General features: G+C 45.9%; 1 pseudogene; it reads left to right on the forward strand.

Moving 5' to 3' along the window:
* Positions 1–11,855: 11,855 nt before the first annotated feature.
* On the forward strand, positions 11,856–12,032 carry LOC130297847 (U2 spliceosomal RNA; annotated as a pseudogene).
* Positions 12,033–18,029: the final 5,997 nt, after the last annotated feature.

Raw genomic sequence — 18,029 nt, forward strand, 5'->3', positions numbered from 1 at the left:
CTTGTTAAGGGATCCTAAGAAGAAAGAGAAAGGACTTTCGTTTGTTGCCCAGGATGTTCTTTTTGGACTTCTGGATATCGAGAAGGTATGGATTTTTTCTATGTTGGAATTTCCGAGGAGGGGATGTTTCGATGTGATTTTTGTTTCGGAGGAAAAGTATGACTTGGTCTGGAAGAGGATTGAGACTCATAAGTCCAATGTTGTTTGGGAAGGGGTGGAGGTCATTCCCCACTTCCCAAGGACGGAAAAGATTCTGACAGTACGTATGTATAGTCCCTATGTTCCTGAGGAGGATATTATTGTATATGACTCGGTACTGTGAAGAAATTATTCCTATGGGAAAAATTTATAATCAGTACGATGTTTGGACTACAAAATGGAGGTTTAAGGTTAAGTTCAAGGAGGGAACAGATGGGAGAATTGTATGTCCCCCTGCTCGTTTTAAGATCGGGGTTATTAATGGAGACATTTTCTTTGCGGGGATGCAAGATTTTTGCCGGAAGTGTAAAAGCTATGGTCATGTTAAGGAGGAGTGCACCATGTTGTGGTGTCAAAAATGCCAAAAAGAGAGTCATGGAGTGGAGACCTGCAACCAGAAGAGCAAGTGCAATTTATGTAATAAGAGTGGGCACATGTATGCACAAAAAGGAAGAAAAAAAGAGAGGAGGAAATGCCGGAGCAAAATAAAGGAGAAGAGCCTGAAATTAAGAGATCATTGAGAGAAGAGCCAAATGTTCTTGGAAGAGCGAAGGATTTGGTAAGGGAAGAAAAGAGTTCTGGAAATCTCAAGAGTAAGAGGAAAAAAAGAAGAGGCTGTAAAAGAAGAATCAAAAGGAGATGTATTATCTTTTCAGAGTATTTTGGAGAGAGCTCCAAAGGAAGAGAGAGATCTGTTGTTAAAGGATTTGGAAGATTTGAAATCAAGATTGAAATCTCGGATGTTAATGGCCAGAGAAAAAGTTTATGATTCATTATGTGCTGATATTGATCGGTTTATGGGAACTTATCAAGTACCGGCTTGGTTGGCCGTTCCAATTAAGAAGGAAATAGAAGAAGAAGGCCTGAAATATGGTCTGGTTGATTATTTGTTAGTATATGCTGCAAGGAAAGGAATGTACTTTGAGTAACTGTGGTTTTTAGTTTTGTTTGTTTTGTTTTGTTTGTTGTTTTTGTTCGTTTTTTTGCTGAGAAGTATGTTTTTATTTTGTACAGTTTGTGGGTTTTGTTTCTGTGTATAAGGTGTTTTTTTGTGGTGATATAAAAGAAAAGAATAACCTGATGATGAGTTGAATTGAAGCTGAGTTCAGTTATGATGAGTTATGCGACGTTTTAATTCAAACCTGAATGGGTTTAAAAAAAAAATAAAAAAAATCAGTTTTTCATGCCGGTGGGCAGTAACACCGGTATGGGGCTGGTGGGGATGGGTGCTGCATGGAGGGTGCAGGTGTACCAGGGCTTTCCGGGGCTGGTTCTGAGGAATCAGCTCGACGGCTGCCCCGATGTGACCTGATCCCTCCGGGTCTCGCCACGAGGCTGAGAGGGTTTAGAGCCGAGGTACTTTTGTGCCTCGGGGAGTGGTGACCCCGAGGTGCCGAAACTCACTGGGAATACTGGCTCACTGAGTTGAAGCACGGGCACCATAATCTCTTCACCTTGTGGCACTCACCTCTTGATTCCCGGCCTTCTGGCTAGGATCAGAGAAATTTTTATAGATCCGGCCGGATGTCCGGGCAGTATATCTGCACACATTCACTTATTTATTTATTTTTGTCTCACTGTGTCACTTTTTGCGTGTTGTGTGTTCACAGGATTTGTCAGGATGCGGTAGCCCTTCTGGGTGTCCCTCCTGGCGGTCTAGGGGAGGTGTGTGTGGCCATTAGGTTCCGCACCTCCCTGCAAACACCCCGGGTACTCCTGCTTTGGCAGGGTAACTACCGTTATCGGCTCTGCGGGCAGATACCTTGGCTAACGCCAAGGGGGATGCCGGGAGCATTTGTGGTCCCCTAGTAGCTTTGGCGAAAAGGGACATCGAACCTGGAACCTCGCAGGTACCTTTTGGTCCGGAGGCGAAGGGTAAGGTTTGTTGGGGGGCCTCTCTCCTATCGGAGAAGGGCTTGCGATAGACCGCATCCTTTGTGCACGTTTTTTTAGTGTAACACGTTTGCACTTTTTCTTGCACTTTGGGTGAATCGAGAGCACGTTCCTCGGCTTTAGATCTGGTTTTGGTTGGAAGGTGTCTGTGGTACCCCGCTTATCGGCCTTGGGGGATCGTCTCTCCTTGCAGAGGGACTTCACCCCCTTGTTGCTATTAGGGAGCGGGCTTAGTCCTCAGACAATGGGTTGCGATCCCCGTCTCTGGGATCTTGTATCTCAGAAGGCGTTTTTGGTGGTCGGTGAGCGTTGAGTGTTCCTTGAAGCGCCAGAAGCACCTGGGGTACCCCCGACCTCGGCCTTGGGTAAGGGTTCCACATTTATAGCGGGATTCCAAGCCCCTGCTGCTATTGGGGAAGGGGCTTAGTCCCTGGGTGTGGAAGATGCCGTTCTCCTGGGCTATCCCGTCTGGGGAAATGTCGCTGCGTAATACCATCCGCATTGAGGTGTTGGAGAGCCATAGTCAGTTGAAAAACCTCCGTTATATTGCAGAGGTGATTCTCCTTGAATACTTCCACCTCAACAGGGAGGACATCCTGTGTCTGAACGACCAGGAAAGCTTAGGCCTGTATACCATCTCTTTTGTGGCCAAGGCCTGTTGCGATAATATCTATGCAACTTTGTCTGGTGCGGACCAGAGGGAAGATCGACTGGATGGTCTTTCGTTCCAGTTCCTCTACGGTGAGGAACACGTACCATTGGTGGTGGCTATGCACAGCCCTTACGTGACCACGGAGGACATAGCCACCTTCCTAGGTCGATATTGTGAGGAGATATGATTTGCCAACAAGATTAAGAACTTCTGGGACAAGCTCCGTAAGGACCCTGGTGGCATTGGGGGTCTTTGCCATCCCCCCCCGAATTTTGCCATCGGGAGAGTTCGGGGCTTCCTGTTTTATCCTCAGATGCCCGTATATTGCCATAATTGTTTGAGGTTTGGCCACACCCAGGAGACTTGCGGCGCTGAGCGTGTGATTCGCTGCTATAAGTGTAGCCAAGAAGGTCATGTAGCCTCAAGATGCAGCCATAAGATAAGGTGCAACCTCTGCGGAGAGCAAGGGCACAATTTTAATTCCTGTCCCCGTAAAACAAAAACAGACATGGGTGGGTCAAGGTTGGGCCCACCTAAAGAGGGGACAGGAAGAAGGACGTTGTATTGCCGTAGAATGAGATGGTCCGCCTCCATCAAATCCTATTGGCTCTCTTGTCACGTGACATATTTAAACGTCACGCATCGATGCGCACAGTAGTGTCAGTTTGGCTATCACAGGGAGAGGATCTCCTCTCCCTGTGATAGCTGAAGCTGTACGGAGCTCTCATGGCCTCTGTGGCCCGACAGAAGTTCACACATGTACGCAGCTCATACGGCTGCCTCATATACATTTACTGTTGATCCACAGTGCTATCGGGATCCCGATGCCCGATGGCGCTGTCATCAGTGTGCGTCCCTGCGAGCGCCCCACGCCCGCAGCTCTACTCCCCGTCCTCCGCGCCCCGCAGCTCTACTCCCCGTCCCGTTAACGCTCAGGGAGCGGGGAACAGAAAGTAGAGCATCGGGCGCAGGTAAAGTTATTCGCGTAGTGCTGCGCATGCGCAGTACTACTTTACCTGCGCCCGATGCTCTACTTTCTGTTCCCCGCTCCCTGAGCGTTAACGGGACGGGGAGTACAGCTGCGGGCGTGGGGCGCTCGCGGGGACGCACACTGATGACAGCGCCATCGGGCATAGGGATCCCGATAGCGCTGTGGATCAACAGTAAATGTATATGAGGCAGCCGTATGAGCTGCGTACATGTGTGAACTTCTGTCGGGCCACAGAGGCCATGAGAGCTCCGTACAGCTTCAGCTATCACAGGGAGAGGAGATCCTTTCCCTGTGATAGCCAAACTGACACTACTGTGCGCATCGATGCGTGACGTTTAAAAATGTCACGTGACAAGAGTGAGCCAATAGGATGTGATGGAGGCGGACCATCTCATTCTATGGCAAATCTCATTCTATGGCAATGCAACGTCTGTAAGTAAAATGCCCAAACCCCAGACGGCAGATACGGATGGGTCCAGGCCCAAGACCTCGGGTGCATCGTCGGGGGGCCCACCGATTGTGCTACCGGAGGGAAGCCACAGAGATTCCACTAAGTGCAGGTGGGGAATAAATGATTCTGCCTGAACTAAATGTCGATCGACTGAGGATCTGGCTCTGGAGCACCCTCATCATCTGGGGGGGCTCAGACATGACGGGTGAAGGCTGGCGTGCTTCCGTAGGCATGAGGGTGGACTCCGATTGGGGCTGCAGACTGAGCTTGGGTGTGGCCCGGAGACATCCGGAGTTGGAGGAGGGGGCCGCCGGGAGAACCCGTCAGGCACAGGGCCAGCTGACCAGGTCTGACCCCGGTCCTGCTACTCCGCCTGTGCAGGATGGGGCCTCAGAGACGCTAAAAACCCAGAGAGATAAGCAGGAAAGAAAGACGGTGTTTGCTGCCTCACCAGCAGTAGGCCCGGTAAAGGGTTCTGGTCGTGGTCGATCGACAGAGAGGTCGGAGCACCAGTCCTCCGCAGCGGTTGCGGAGGATCCTGCGATGAAGATCTCTTGTAAAGACAAAGGTCATAAAAAAGCGAGAGAAAATACCTCACAGACCCCTGTGCAGCCTCCTGAAAAGTCTGTTTCAGCCAAGCCTGAAGTAGAAGCCGAGACAAGGGAAAGCAGTGCCATCAGCCAGGCGAGCTATGCTGAAATTATGGATAGTAGCATTTCTTCAAAAAGACAGAGAGAAGAAGAAGAAGGTGATATTCAGAAGAAAGCTGCGTGCCGAAGTTCGGATGAGAGTGACATCAGGGTCGGGGCTACATCGTTCACAAGCTCTGATCCGCAGAATATTAAAAGTTCCATGACCCCCCCTCCCCCCCCCCCAAAAAGGGGGTGGAAGGTACGCAGCTGATTGCAGACTTTGATTCGTCAAGCTTGGACTGAATAGAGGGAGCTCCAGAATCGATTTTATCTTTTCCTCTAAAGCTTTTAAACCCCTGAAATGTTCGCTTGAGCCTAACATCTTCTCAGATCACAAGCTATTCTTGGTGCGCCTGGAGCTAGAAGGTGAACAAAAAGCAAAAAAGGCTCTCTGGAGACTGAACACTACACTCCTAGAGGACTCTGATATAAAAGAGGAGTTTGTGCAGACCTACCAGTGTTGGCAATCACAAAGAAAACCCCATGAGCCTATGCTGCACTAGTGGGAGGGCATCAAATCTAAAATTAAATATTTTTTTATGAAAGCAGGTAAGAAGAAGGCTAAAAAGCAAAAACAGTGGTTTTATGTTCTTAACATGCGTTTAAATGTACTTTTTTAAAGTATAAGAAGCTGGGATAGATGTGGAAAATGATATTTTAAATCTTAAAACTGAAATAAAACATGCCATAGAAAAGAAGGGGAAACAATTTTTTATTCACATGTGCAGCACCTGGAGGAGGGCGAAAAGTGTTCCCGTTTCTTTTTTTTTTTTTTAAATGTAATGAATAGAAGGGATGTCATTTTAAATTTAGAAGGCGAATCCGCTCTAAAAGGCATGTTAGATATAGTTTTTTACTTCTACCAGCTTCTTTTTAATAAGAAAAATTTTAATCCCTCCTTTTTAGACCATGTTCTTAATTCCCTTGATTTTAAGCTAGACATTTTAGACCAGGACGTTTTATCCCGTATTCTTACTTTAGTTGAACTTATTTGCTTTTAGAAGTTTTTCTAATGGGAAGGCCCCTGGGGAGGATGGTCTACCCATCAAATTTTATCAAGCTTTTTGGGATGTTTTAAAGGATGATATGATTTTGTTATATAAAGAAGCTTTTATTGTTAATGAATTGCCCCCTTCCTGGAGGAGGGGGATTGTATCATTACTTTTTTTTAAAAGGGTGAAAAGGATAGGCTTAAAAATTGGTGCCCCATCACACTTTTAAATGTTGATTATAAAGTTTTAGCCAAAATAATAGCTATCCATTTTAAACCTTTTATTAATAAACTAATTCACCTGAATGAGGTTTGTGGGGTACCTATAGCTGAATCCCTAAATATTTTAAGAGATGTTATGTGGTATTTTAAGCATAGAAATCAAACTATGGCTATTTTAGACTTTGAGAAAGCCTTTGATAGGGTAAATACTTGTTTTTAGTTCTTAAAAAAATGGCAGTGCCTGAAATTATTTTAAGCCGAATAATGCTTTTATATCGATCCTGTTTTAGTCAAATATCTGTTAATGGCTTTTTAACCAGCAGTGTTCCTTTTTTTATCTGGTATCTAGAGAGAGGGAAGAAGGCGCCTCATGTGCGGGATCAGCAGATCTTGTGAGTGGGGGGGAAGGGAAGTAATCCCAAGCCGCTTATCAAAGTTGGTTGTGCGCCCACACACTACAAGGTTTAGCGTGAAGTGTATAAGTTGGCCCACTGCAGCCCTCCTTAGTAAAGTAGAAACGAGGATGAGATGACCATAAAAACAGGAGTTTTGTCCGGCGCAGAAAGGAACCGTCAGAAGGCAGGATAAAATCAAGGGATTTATTGAATGCAACGCGTTTCGCTGCGCATGCGCAGCTTCCTCAGGCATGACAAAATGAGGCTAGTGGCAGGTATATAAACCCCCAACAATTAACCATTTACAAACTTTTGAATGTTACCACATGATAATATATGCGTAAGTATACATACAATAAAATAAATACAAAGGGCATATAAATAACAAATGCAGATAAATATAATTATAAAAATATGGGTGGTATAGAAAACAATATGTTCACAATAAACCTTTAAAATGCAACTAGTGTGAATAGACGTTTCATATAGCTCAAAGGATCACACCCATCGCAGAAAATAACTCTCCGGTGGGTGTATTACAAGAAACTTACACTGTAACAGAAAAAAGAAAGCGCCACCGCTCTAGGATGAACAGCAGAGAGGGAACAATACATGAATTAATATACTATATAAATATTGCTATTAATATGGATGATAATCATTTTACTGTGTCGATACATTCATTAAAACCTTGGGGGTGCAAAGTATGTAATTTATGAATCCAGAAGGATTCGCGATTATTTAGTCTCTGTAATCTGTTAGGTGAATGTATAGGAATAGTTTCTAGAATAATTAATTTTAATGATTCAGTATTTTTATGGTGATGAAAGGAAAAATGTTGTGACAGACTATGTAACATAAAACCATGTTTTATGTTCCATCTGTGCTTGTTCATCCTAGAGCGTATCGTCTGTATTGTACGGCCGACGTATTGACGGTCGCAACCACATGAGATTAAATAAATGGCAAATGTAGTATCACAATTCAATGTATCTTTTAGTTTAAAAGTTTGTTGTGTAAAATGAGAGGAGAAGGTGTCGGTTTGGACAACCCACTCGCAGCAAAGACAACGACTTTTCTTGCAAGGAGAACAAAGAGGTTTGATGTTATAGTTTTATGTATTACTGAATGATCGGAAAATCTGCTAGGAGCTAATAGATTATTAAGATTTTTGGAACGTCTATAAGTGATATTTGGAGTTGAAGGAATAAGTTGGTTCAGAACATTATCGTTTTGGATAATGGGCCAGTTCTTAATTAATATTTTTCTAATATTAGATGCTTCAGTATTATAATTAGTGACAAAATTATATCTAAAACGATTATCTGGCTGGATGGGACTAGATTTTTTAAAATTGGGATAACTAGGTCAGATTGTTTTAAATTTTTTACTTTGGTATATGCTTTAGTCAGGAGGGATTTTGAATATCCCCTCTGAATAAAACGTTCCTTTAGAATATTGGCTTGGGCAAAAAAGTCATTATCAAATGTACAGTTTCTGCGAATTCGCAGATACTGGCTGTATGGAGCACCCCTTAACCAGCTGGGGTAATGAGCACTATCGAACTGTAAAAACTTAACGTCGACTGATTTAAAAAAAAGTTTTAGTGGAGATTGTGCCACTGTCTGTCTTATGGATCTCGAGATCCGAAAACTGAATAGATGTTTCTGCATAATGCATAGTAAATTTTATGCCCCATGTATTGGTGTTGAGCTCAGGCATGCCCCATGTATTGGTGTTGAAGTTCTGTAACATCTGTCCCTTCAGATTTAGCAATTTTCATGAAATTTTTAAAAATTGCTGCTCTACTTTGAAGCCCTCTAATTTTTTCAAAAAGCAAAAATATGTCCATTTTATGATGCCAACATAAAGTGGACATATTGTATTTGTGAAGAAAAATAAAATTTATTGGTAATATCCATTTTCCTTACAAGTAGAGAGCTTCAAAGTTAGAAAAATACAAAATTTTCAAAATTTTCATGAAATTTGGGGATTTTTCCCTAAAAAAGGATGCAAGTAACGCCGAAATTTTACCACCAAAATAAAGTAGAATGTCACGAAAAAACTATCTCAGAATCAGAATATTCGGTAAAAGCCTTTTTGGCGTTATTAATTCGTAAAGCAATGGTGGTCAGAATTGCGAAAAAGGGCTCAGTCCTTAAGGTAAAAAGGGCTGCGTCCTTAAAGAGGTATTCCAGGCAAAAACTTTTTTTTCTATATCAACTGGCTCCGGAAAGTTAAACAGATTTGTAAATTACTTCTATTAAAAAATCTTAATCCTTCCATTAGTTATTAGCTTCTGAAGTTGAGTTGCTGTTTTCTGTCTAACTGCTTTCTGATGACTCACGTCCCAGGAGCTGTGCAGCTCCTATGGGGATATTTTCCCATCATGCACAACTCCCGGGACGTGACAACATCATTGAGCAGTTAGACAGAAAACTTCAGAAGCTAATAACTATTGGAAGGATTAAGATTTTTTAATAGAAGTAATTTACAAATCTGAAGAAAGCAGGTAGATGCCAGCGATTAAGAAACTTCACCTTTACTGGAACCACGTAAAATCATCGACATGGAGAGACTTCAATAACACAAACATTTAAAATTCCAGGAATCAGCGCCAAGCATGACGCGTTTCAGGTCATGTGACCTTTCATCAGATGCATGGTGGGAAGCAGCATGCATCTGATGAAAGGTCACATGACCTGAAACGCGTCATGCTTGGCGCTGATTCCTGGAATTTTAAATGTTTGTCTTATTGAAGTCTCTCCATGTCGATGATTTTATGTGGTTCCAATAAAGGTTAAGTTTCTTAATCGCTGGCATCTACCTGCCTTCTTCATATCCTTGGAGGATTACAATTGCCGTGCAGTGGCTGGGTGAGCTGACTATTCTTCCACTTTGCTAATTTACAAATCTGTTTAACTTTCCGCAGCCAGTTGATATATAAAAAAAAGTTTTTGCCTGGAATACCCCTTTAAGGCATTTTTAGCTGCTTTTTAAGGTATGCTGGGGCATGGTTTTTAAGAGATTGTTTCACATCCCTCTAAACGCTCCTGTGCTCCTGTGTCCAACAAAGCATTATGCAGTATTGGAGAAAACAGTCAGGCTCCTAGGCCTCCAAGATTTGGAGCCTGACATATTGGGGGACCAGAGGAAGGTATCCTCAGGCAGAGTGTGTACGGGAAGTTCCTAGCAAATGTACACAAGGACCTTGCCTGGGCAATCGTTCACCAGTGCCTCCCTACTCAAGAGTTCCAGCACAGGCGAGGACTTGTGGCGAGAGCCAAGTGCCCAAGAGACGGTTGTGGAGTGGATGAAACGGTGCTGCACATATTTTGGAACTGCCCTTTTGCACAGGAGGTTTGGAGGAAGGTAGGCCCACTTTTAAAGTGGACCTGCGGTCTGAATGTTTTTAACCATGAATATGTATTATATGGTCTTTTTAACTTCTAGTCTTGCAACAGCTGGAGGCACATGGGTTGGAATCACTGAACTAGAGTCTGTTTTCTAACTCAGTGGTTCCCCACCAGTGTGCCTACAGCTGTTGTAAAACTACAAATCCCAGCATGTACGGTCTGTCAGTGCATTCTGGGAGTTGTCATTTTGCCACAGCTGAAGATTTGGGGCGCCCCCCCCATGTGAATGTACAGGGTACATTCACACGGGCGGGTTTACAGTGGGTTTTACAGTGAACCCCTGCCTGTGTGAATGTACCCTAAAAACACTACACTAACAAATAATAAAAAGTAAAACACTACACATACACCCCCTTACACGTCGCCCGCCACCCCACCCCCACCCCAATAAAAATGAAAAACGTCTCATATGGCAGTGTTTCCTAAACGGCGCCTCCAGCTGTTGCAAAACCACAACTACCAGTGTTGCCGGACAGCCATAGACTGTCCTGAGAGGCTTGCAACAGCTGGTGACACCCTGTTTGGGAAACACTGCTGTAGGGCTTTGGAGGAGACAAGCCCCATCCTTGTAACCGGGTCCACCCCTATTGCAAATTCCTAATTTAGGCCTCAAATGCGCATGGCGCTCTCTAGGGCCACATATTGGGTATCTCCGTACTCGGGAGAAATTGCATTACAAATTTTGGGGGGATTTTTCTCCCATTACCCTTTGTAGAAATGGTAAATTTTGGAAAAAAAACTGCACTTTAGTGAAAACTTTTTCTTTTCATTTACACATCCGAATTTAACGAAAAGTCGTCAAACACCTGTGTTAAGGTTCACCGGACCCCTTGTTAAGTGCCTTAAGGGGTGTAGTTTCTAAAATAGTATGCCATGGCGTTTTTTTTTTTTTGCTGTTCTGGCACCATAGGGGCTTCCTAAATGTGTCATGCCCCCCAAAAACCATTTCAGCAAAATTCACTCTCCAAAATCCCGTTGTCGCTTCTTCCCTTCTGAGCCCTCTACTGCGCCCGCCGAACACTTGACATACACATATGAGGTATTTCCTTACTCGAGAGAAATTGGGTTACAAATTTTGGGAGGCTTTTTCTCCTTTTACCCCTTGTAAAGTTTAAAAATTTGGGTGTACAAGAACATGCGAGTGTAAAAAATGAAGATTTTGAATTTTGTCCTTCACTTTGCTGCTATTCCTGTGAAACACCTAAAGGGTTAAACTTTTTGAATGTCATTTTGAATACTTTGAGGGGTGCAGGTTTTATAATGGGGTATTTCTAATATGAAGGCCCTTCAAATCCACTTCAAAACCGAACTGGTCCCTGAAAAATTCAGATTTTGGAAATTTTGTGAAAAATTTGAAAATTGCTTCTGAACTTTGAAGCCCTCTGATGTCTTCCAAAAGTAAAAACATGTCAACTTTATGATGCAAACGTAAAGTAGACATATTGTATTTGTGAATCAGTATATAATTTATTTGGAATGTCTGTTTTCCTTACAAGCAGAGAGCTACAAAGTTAGAAAAATGCAAAATTTTCAATTTTTTCACCAAATTTTGGAATTTTTCACCAAGAAATGATGCAAGTATCAACAAAAATTTACCACTAACAAAGTAGAATATGTCACGAAAAAACAATCTCGGAATCAGAATGAAAATTAAAAGCATCCCAGAGTTATTAATGCTTAAAGTGACAGTGGTCAGAATTGCAAAAAATGCTCCCGTCCTTAGGGTTATAATGGGCTCCGTCCCCAAGGAGTTAAAAATGGTCCTCAATAGGTTATATACTGTTTATTTGTGGGATAAGAGAAAGTTGGGAGATGTTGATGCAGAGGGGATCTGGACATTTTTGAAATGGAGGCATGTTTTAAATGTTAGAAGTGTACTGAACAGTAATGGTAGAGGAGTACTGTGCAGTTATGACTGTATGCTTTTATTGTACATAAGTTTTTTGTGAAATTAACAGAATTTTTATTTAAAAAAAAATCTGTTCTTATCAGTTTAATATCTGATACGTCCCCTATCTGGGGACCATATATTAAATTGATTTTTGAGAATGGGGGCCGATTTTGAAGCTTGTTTCCATCGCACTATGCATTGACCCAATATGGCAGTATCTTCGGGTATAGTGCACCACCCCATTTCAGTGTTAAAAAGAAAGATTCCCTGTTTTTTTGCTGCTTGCTTGCTGGCTAGTATAGTGGGCCTTAGGCAGCCAAAAAACAAAAGGTGGTGCCGCTTGTGTCTGGCCTTTGCTGGAGCGTCCAGGCACAGGACTGCTGCTGAATGGCCTCCTTAATTGGATTAGCTCATTAGCCTGCACACCTCTGCAGGTTGGACATGACATTATAGGTTGCTCTCTTGCAGGTGGTGGGTGCTGAATCTTATTAATTGACATGAGGGTCTCCTGGCTATTCACAAAACGTGTGTCATTGCTGTTGCTTGACCATGCATTGGTTCTGTGGTATTGGAATGATAAAAACAAATGTTTCCATTCATTGCAATGATGGATAGGTTATCAGCTATGAGGTATTTGTTTTTAGAAACTGTTGCTCACAACCAATGTTGCAATGGAGTGTCTTCATCTGCTGGTGGTATTGAATAAGCATTAGTGCTATGATAGGGTCTGAGGAAGAAGAAGAAAAATAAGAAGAGAAAAAAGGAGGAAAGAATAAAAAATGGAAAGAAAAAAAGAGAAGAAAATAAAAAAATATGTAAAAACGTTTTTAAAATGAACAATCAATATATACACATATGTATTTATGGATGTTACGCCGAGCGCTCCGGGTCCCCGCTCCTCCCCGGAGCGCTCGCTACACTCTCCCCACTGCAGCGCTCCGGTCAGATCCACTGACCCGGGGCGCTGCGATTCCGCTTCCAGCCGGGATGCGATTCGCGATGCGGGTAGCGCCCGCTCGCGATGCGCACCCCGGCTCCCGTACCTGACTCGCTCTCCCTCGGTCCTGTCCCGGCGCGCGCGGCCCCGCTCCCTAGGGCGCGCGCGCGCCGGGTCTTTGCGATTTAAAGGGCCACTGCGCCGCTGATTGGCGCAGTGATTCCAATTAGTGTGTTCACCTGTGCACTTCCCTATATCACCTCACTTCCCCTGCACTCCCTTGCCGGATCTTGTTGCCATTGTGCCAGTGAAAGCGTTTCCTTGTGTGTTCCTAGCCTGTGTTCCAGACCTCCTGCCGTTGCCCCTGACTACGATCCTTGCTGCCTGCCCCGACCTTCTGCTACGTCCGACCTTGCTTCTGTCTACTCCCTTGTACCGCGCCTATCTTCAGCAGCCAGAGAGGTGAGCCGTTGCTAGTGGATACGACCTGGTCACTACCGCCGCAGCAAGACCATCCCGCTTTGCGGCGGGCTCTGGTGAAAACCAGTAGTGACTTAGAACCGATCCACTAGCACGGTCCACGCCAATCCCTCTCCGGCACAGAGGATCCACTACCTGCCAGCCGGCATCGTGACAGTAGATCCGGCCATGGATCCCGCTGAAGTTCCTCTGCCAGTTGTCGCTGACCTCACCACGGTGGTCGCCCAGCAGTCACAACAGATAGCGCAACAAGGCCAACAGCTGTCTCAACTGACCGTTATGCTACAGCAGTTACTACCACAGCTTCAGCAGTCATCTCCTCCGCCAGCTCCTGCACCTCCTCCGCAGCGAGTGGCCGCTCCTGGTCTACGCCTATCCTTGCCGGATAAATTTGATGGGGACTCTAAGTTTTGCCGTGGCTTTCTTTCCCAATGTTCCCTGCACCTGGAGATGATGTCGGATCAGTTTCCCACTGAAAGGTCTAAGGTGGCTTTCGTAGTCAGCCTTCTGTCTGGAAAAGCCCTGTCTTGGGCCACACCGCTCTGGGACCGCAATGACCCCGTCACTGCCTCTGTACACTCCTTCTTCTCGGAAATCCGAAGTGTCTTTGAGGAACCTGCCCGAGCCTCTTCTGCTGAGACTGCCCTGTTGAACCTGGTCCATGGTAATTCTTCCGTTGGCGAGTATGCCGTACAATTCCGTACTCTTGCTTCAGAATTATCCTGGAATAATGAGGCCCTCTGCGCGACCTTTAAAAAAGGCCTATCCAGCAACATTAAAGATGTTCTGGCCGCACGAGAAATCCCTGCTAATCTACATGAACTCATTCACCTAGCCACTCGCATTGACATGCGTTTTTCCGAAAGGCGTCAGGAGCTCCGCCAAGATATGGACTCTGTTCGCACGAGGCGTTTCTTCTCCTCGGCTCCTCTCTCCTCTGGTCCCCTGCAATCCGTTTCTGTGCCTCCCGCCGTGGAGGCTATGCAGGTCGACCGGTCTCGCCTGACACCTCAAGAGAGGACACGACGCCGCATGGAGAACCTCTGCCTGTACTGTGCTAGTACCGAACACTTCCTGAGGGATTGTCCTATCCGTCCTCCCCGCCTGGAAAGACGTACGCTGACTCCGCACAAAGGTGAGACAGTCCTTGATGTCTACTCTGCTTCTCCACGTCTTACTGTGCCTGTGCGGATGTCTGCCTCTGCCTTCTCCTTCTCTACTATGGCCTTCTTGGACTCTGGATCTGCAGGAAATTTTATTTTGGCCTCTCTCGTCAACAGGTTCAACATCCCAGTGACCAGTCTCGCCAGACCCCTTTACATCAATTGTGTAAACAATGAAAGATTGGACTGTACCATACGTTTCCGCACGGAGCCCCTTCTAATGAGCATCGGATCTCATCACGAGAGGATTGAACTTTTGGTCCTCCCCAATTGCACTTCTGAAATTCTCCTTGGACTTCCCTGGCTTCAACTTCATTCCCCAACCCTGGATTGGTCCACTGGGGAGATCAAGAGTTGGGGGCCCTCTTGTTCCAAGGACTGTCTAAAACCGGTTCCCAGTAACCCTTGCCGTGACTCTGTGGTTCCTCCAGTAACCGGTCTCCCTAAGGCCTATATGGACTTTGCGGATGTTTTCTGCAAAAAACAAGCTGAGACTCTACCTCCTCACAGGCCTTATGATTGTCCTATCGACCTCCTCCCGGGCACTACTCCACCCCGGGGCAGAATTTATCCTCTCTCTGCCCCAGAGACTCTTGCCATGTCTGAATACGTCCAGGAAAATTTAAAAGAGGTGCTTATAACCTCATCCGCATCAGAGAGGGGGATGAGTGGAAAACGGCATTTAACACCAGAGATGGACACTTTGAGTATCTGGTCATGCCCTTTGGCCTGTGCAACGCCCCTGCTGTCTTCCAAGACTTTGTTAATGAAATTTTTCGTGATCTTTTATACTCCTGTGTTGTTGTATATCTGGACGATATCCTAATTTTTTCTGCCAATCTAGAAGAACACCGCCAGCATGTCCGTATGGTTCTTCAGAGACTTCGTGACAATCAACTCTATGCCAAAATTGAGAAATGTCTGTTTGAATGCCAATCTCTTCCTTTTCTAGGATACTTGGTCTCTGGCCAGGGACTACAAATGGATCCAGACAAACTCTCTGCCGTCTTAGATTGGCCACGCCCCTCCGGACTCCGTGCTATCCAACGCTTTTTGGGGTTCGCCAATTATTACAGGCAATTTATTCCACATTTTTCTACCGTTGTGGCTCCTATCGTGGCTTTAACCAAAAAAAATGCCGATCCCAAGTCTTGGCCTCCTCAAGCGGAAGACGCCTTTAAACGACTCAAGTCTGCCTTTTCTTCGGCTCCCGTGCTCTCCAGACCTGACCCTTCCAAACCCTTCCTATTGGAGGTTGATGCCTCCTCAGTGGGAGCTGGAGCTGTTCTTCTACAAAAAAATTCTTCCGGGCATGCTGTCACTTGTGGTTTTTTTTCTAGGACCTTCTCTCCGGCGGAGAGGAACTACTCCATCGGGGATCGAGAGCTTCTAGCCATCAAATTAGCACTTGAGGAATGGAGGCATCTGCTGGAGGGATCAAGATTTCCAGTTATTATTTACACCGATCACAAGAACCTCTCCTACCTCCAGTCTGCCCAACGGCTGAATCCTCGCCAGGCCCGGTGGTCTCTGTTCTTTGCCCGATTTAATTTTGAAATTCACTTTCGGCCTGCCGATAAGAACATTAGGGCCGATGCTCTCTCTCGTTCCTCGGATGCCTCGGAAGTTGAACTCTCTCCGCAACACATCATTCCTCCTGACTGCCTGATCTCCACTTCTCCAGCCTCCATCAGGCAAACTCCTCCAGGAAAGACCTTTGTTTCTCCACGCCAACGCCTCGGAATCCTCAAATGGGGTCACTCCTCCCATCTCGCAGGTCATGTGGGCATCAAGAAATCTGTGCAACTCATCTCCCGCTTCTATTGGTGGCCGACTCTGGAGACGGATGTTGTGGACTTTGTGCGAGCCTGCACTATCTGTGCCCGGGATAAGACTCCTCGCCAGAAGCCCGCTGGTTTTCTTCATCCCCTGCCTGTCCCCGAACAGCCTTGGTCTCTGATTGGTATGGATTTTATTACTGATTTACCCCCTTCCCGTGGCAACACTGTTATTTGGGTGGTCGTTGATCGATTCTCCAAAATGGCACATTTCATCCCTCTTCCTGGTCTTCCTTCAGCGCCTCAGTTGGCTAAACAATTTTTTGTACACATTTTTCGTCTTCACGGGTTGCCTACGCAGATCGTCTCGGATAGAGGCGTCCAATTCGTGTCTAAATTCTGGAGGGCTCTCTGTAAACAACTCAAGATTAAATTAAATTTTTCTTCTGCATATCATCCCCAATCCAATGGACAAGTAGAAAGAATTAACCAGGTCTTGGGTGATTATTTACGACATTTTGTTTCCTCCCGCCAGGATGACTGGGCAGATCTCCTTCCATGGGCCGAATTCTCGTATAACTTCAGAGTCTCTGAATCTTCCTCCAAATCCCCATTTTTCGTGGTGTACGGCCGTCACCCTCTCCCCCCCCTCCCTACCCCCTTGCCCTCTGGTCTGCCCGCTGTGGATGAAATTTCTCGTGACCTTTCCATCATATGGAGAGAGACCCAAAATTCTCTCTTACAGGCTTCATCACGCATGAAGAAGTTCGCGGATAAGAAAAGAAGAGCTCCTCCCATTTTTTCCCCTGGAGACAAGGTATGGCTCTCCGCTAAATATGTCCGCTTCCGTGTCCCTAGCTACAAGTTGGGACCACGCTATCTTGGTCCTTTCAAAATTTTGTGTCAAATTAATCCTGTCTCTTACAAACTTCTTCTTCCTCCTTCTCTTCGTATCCCTAATGCCTTTCACGTTTCTCTTCTTAAACCACTCATCATCAACCGTTTCTCTCCCAAATCTGTTCCTCCCACTCCTGTTTCCGGCTCCTCGGACATCTTCTCCGTCAAAGAGATCCTAGCATCTAAAAAGGTCAGAGGGAAAACCTTTTTTTTAGTGGATTGGGAGGGTTGTGGTCCAGAAGAGAGATCCTGGGAACCTGAGGACAACATCCTAGACAAAAGTCTGCTCCTCAGGTTCTCAGGCTCTAAGAAGAGGGGGAGACCCAAGGGGGGGGTACTGTTACGCCGAGCGCTCCGGGTCCCCGCTCCTCCCCGGAGCGCTCGCTACACTCTCCCCACTGCAGCGCTCCGGTCAGATCCACTGACCCGGGGCGCTGCGATTCCGCTTCCAGCCGGGATGCGATTCGCGATGCGGGTAGCGCCCGCTCGCGATGCGCACCCCGGCTCCCGTACCTGACTCGCTCTCCCTCGGTCCTGTCCCGGCGCGCGCGGCCCCGCTCCCTAGGGCGCGCGCGCGCCGGGTCTTTGCGATTTAAAGGGCCACTGCGCCGCTGATTGGCGCAGTGATTCCAATTAGTGTGTTCACCTGTGCACTTCCCTATATCACCTCACTTCCCCTGCACTCCCTTGCCGGATCTTGTTGCCATTGTGCCAGTGAAAGCGTTTCCTTGTGTGTTCCTAGCCTGTGTTCCAGACCTCCTGCCGTTGCCCCTGACTACGATCCTTGCTGCCTGCTACGTCCGACCTTGCTTCTGTCTACTCCCTTGTACCGCGCCTATCTTCAGCAGCCAGAGAGGTGAGCCGTTGCTAGTGGATACGACCTGGTCACTACCGCCGCAGCAAGACCATCCCGCTTTGCGGCGGGCTCTGGTGAAAACCAGTAGTGACTTAGAACCTATCCACTAGCACGGTCCACGCCAAT

Source organism: Hyla sarda, chromosome 13, assembly GCF_029499605.1.
Source record: "Hyla sarda isolate aHylSar1 chromosome 13, aHylSar1.hap1, whole genome shotgun sequence".
NCBI lineage: Eukaryota > Metazoa > Chordata > Amphibia > Anura > Hylidae > Hyla > Hyla sarda.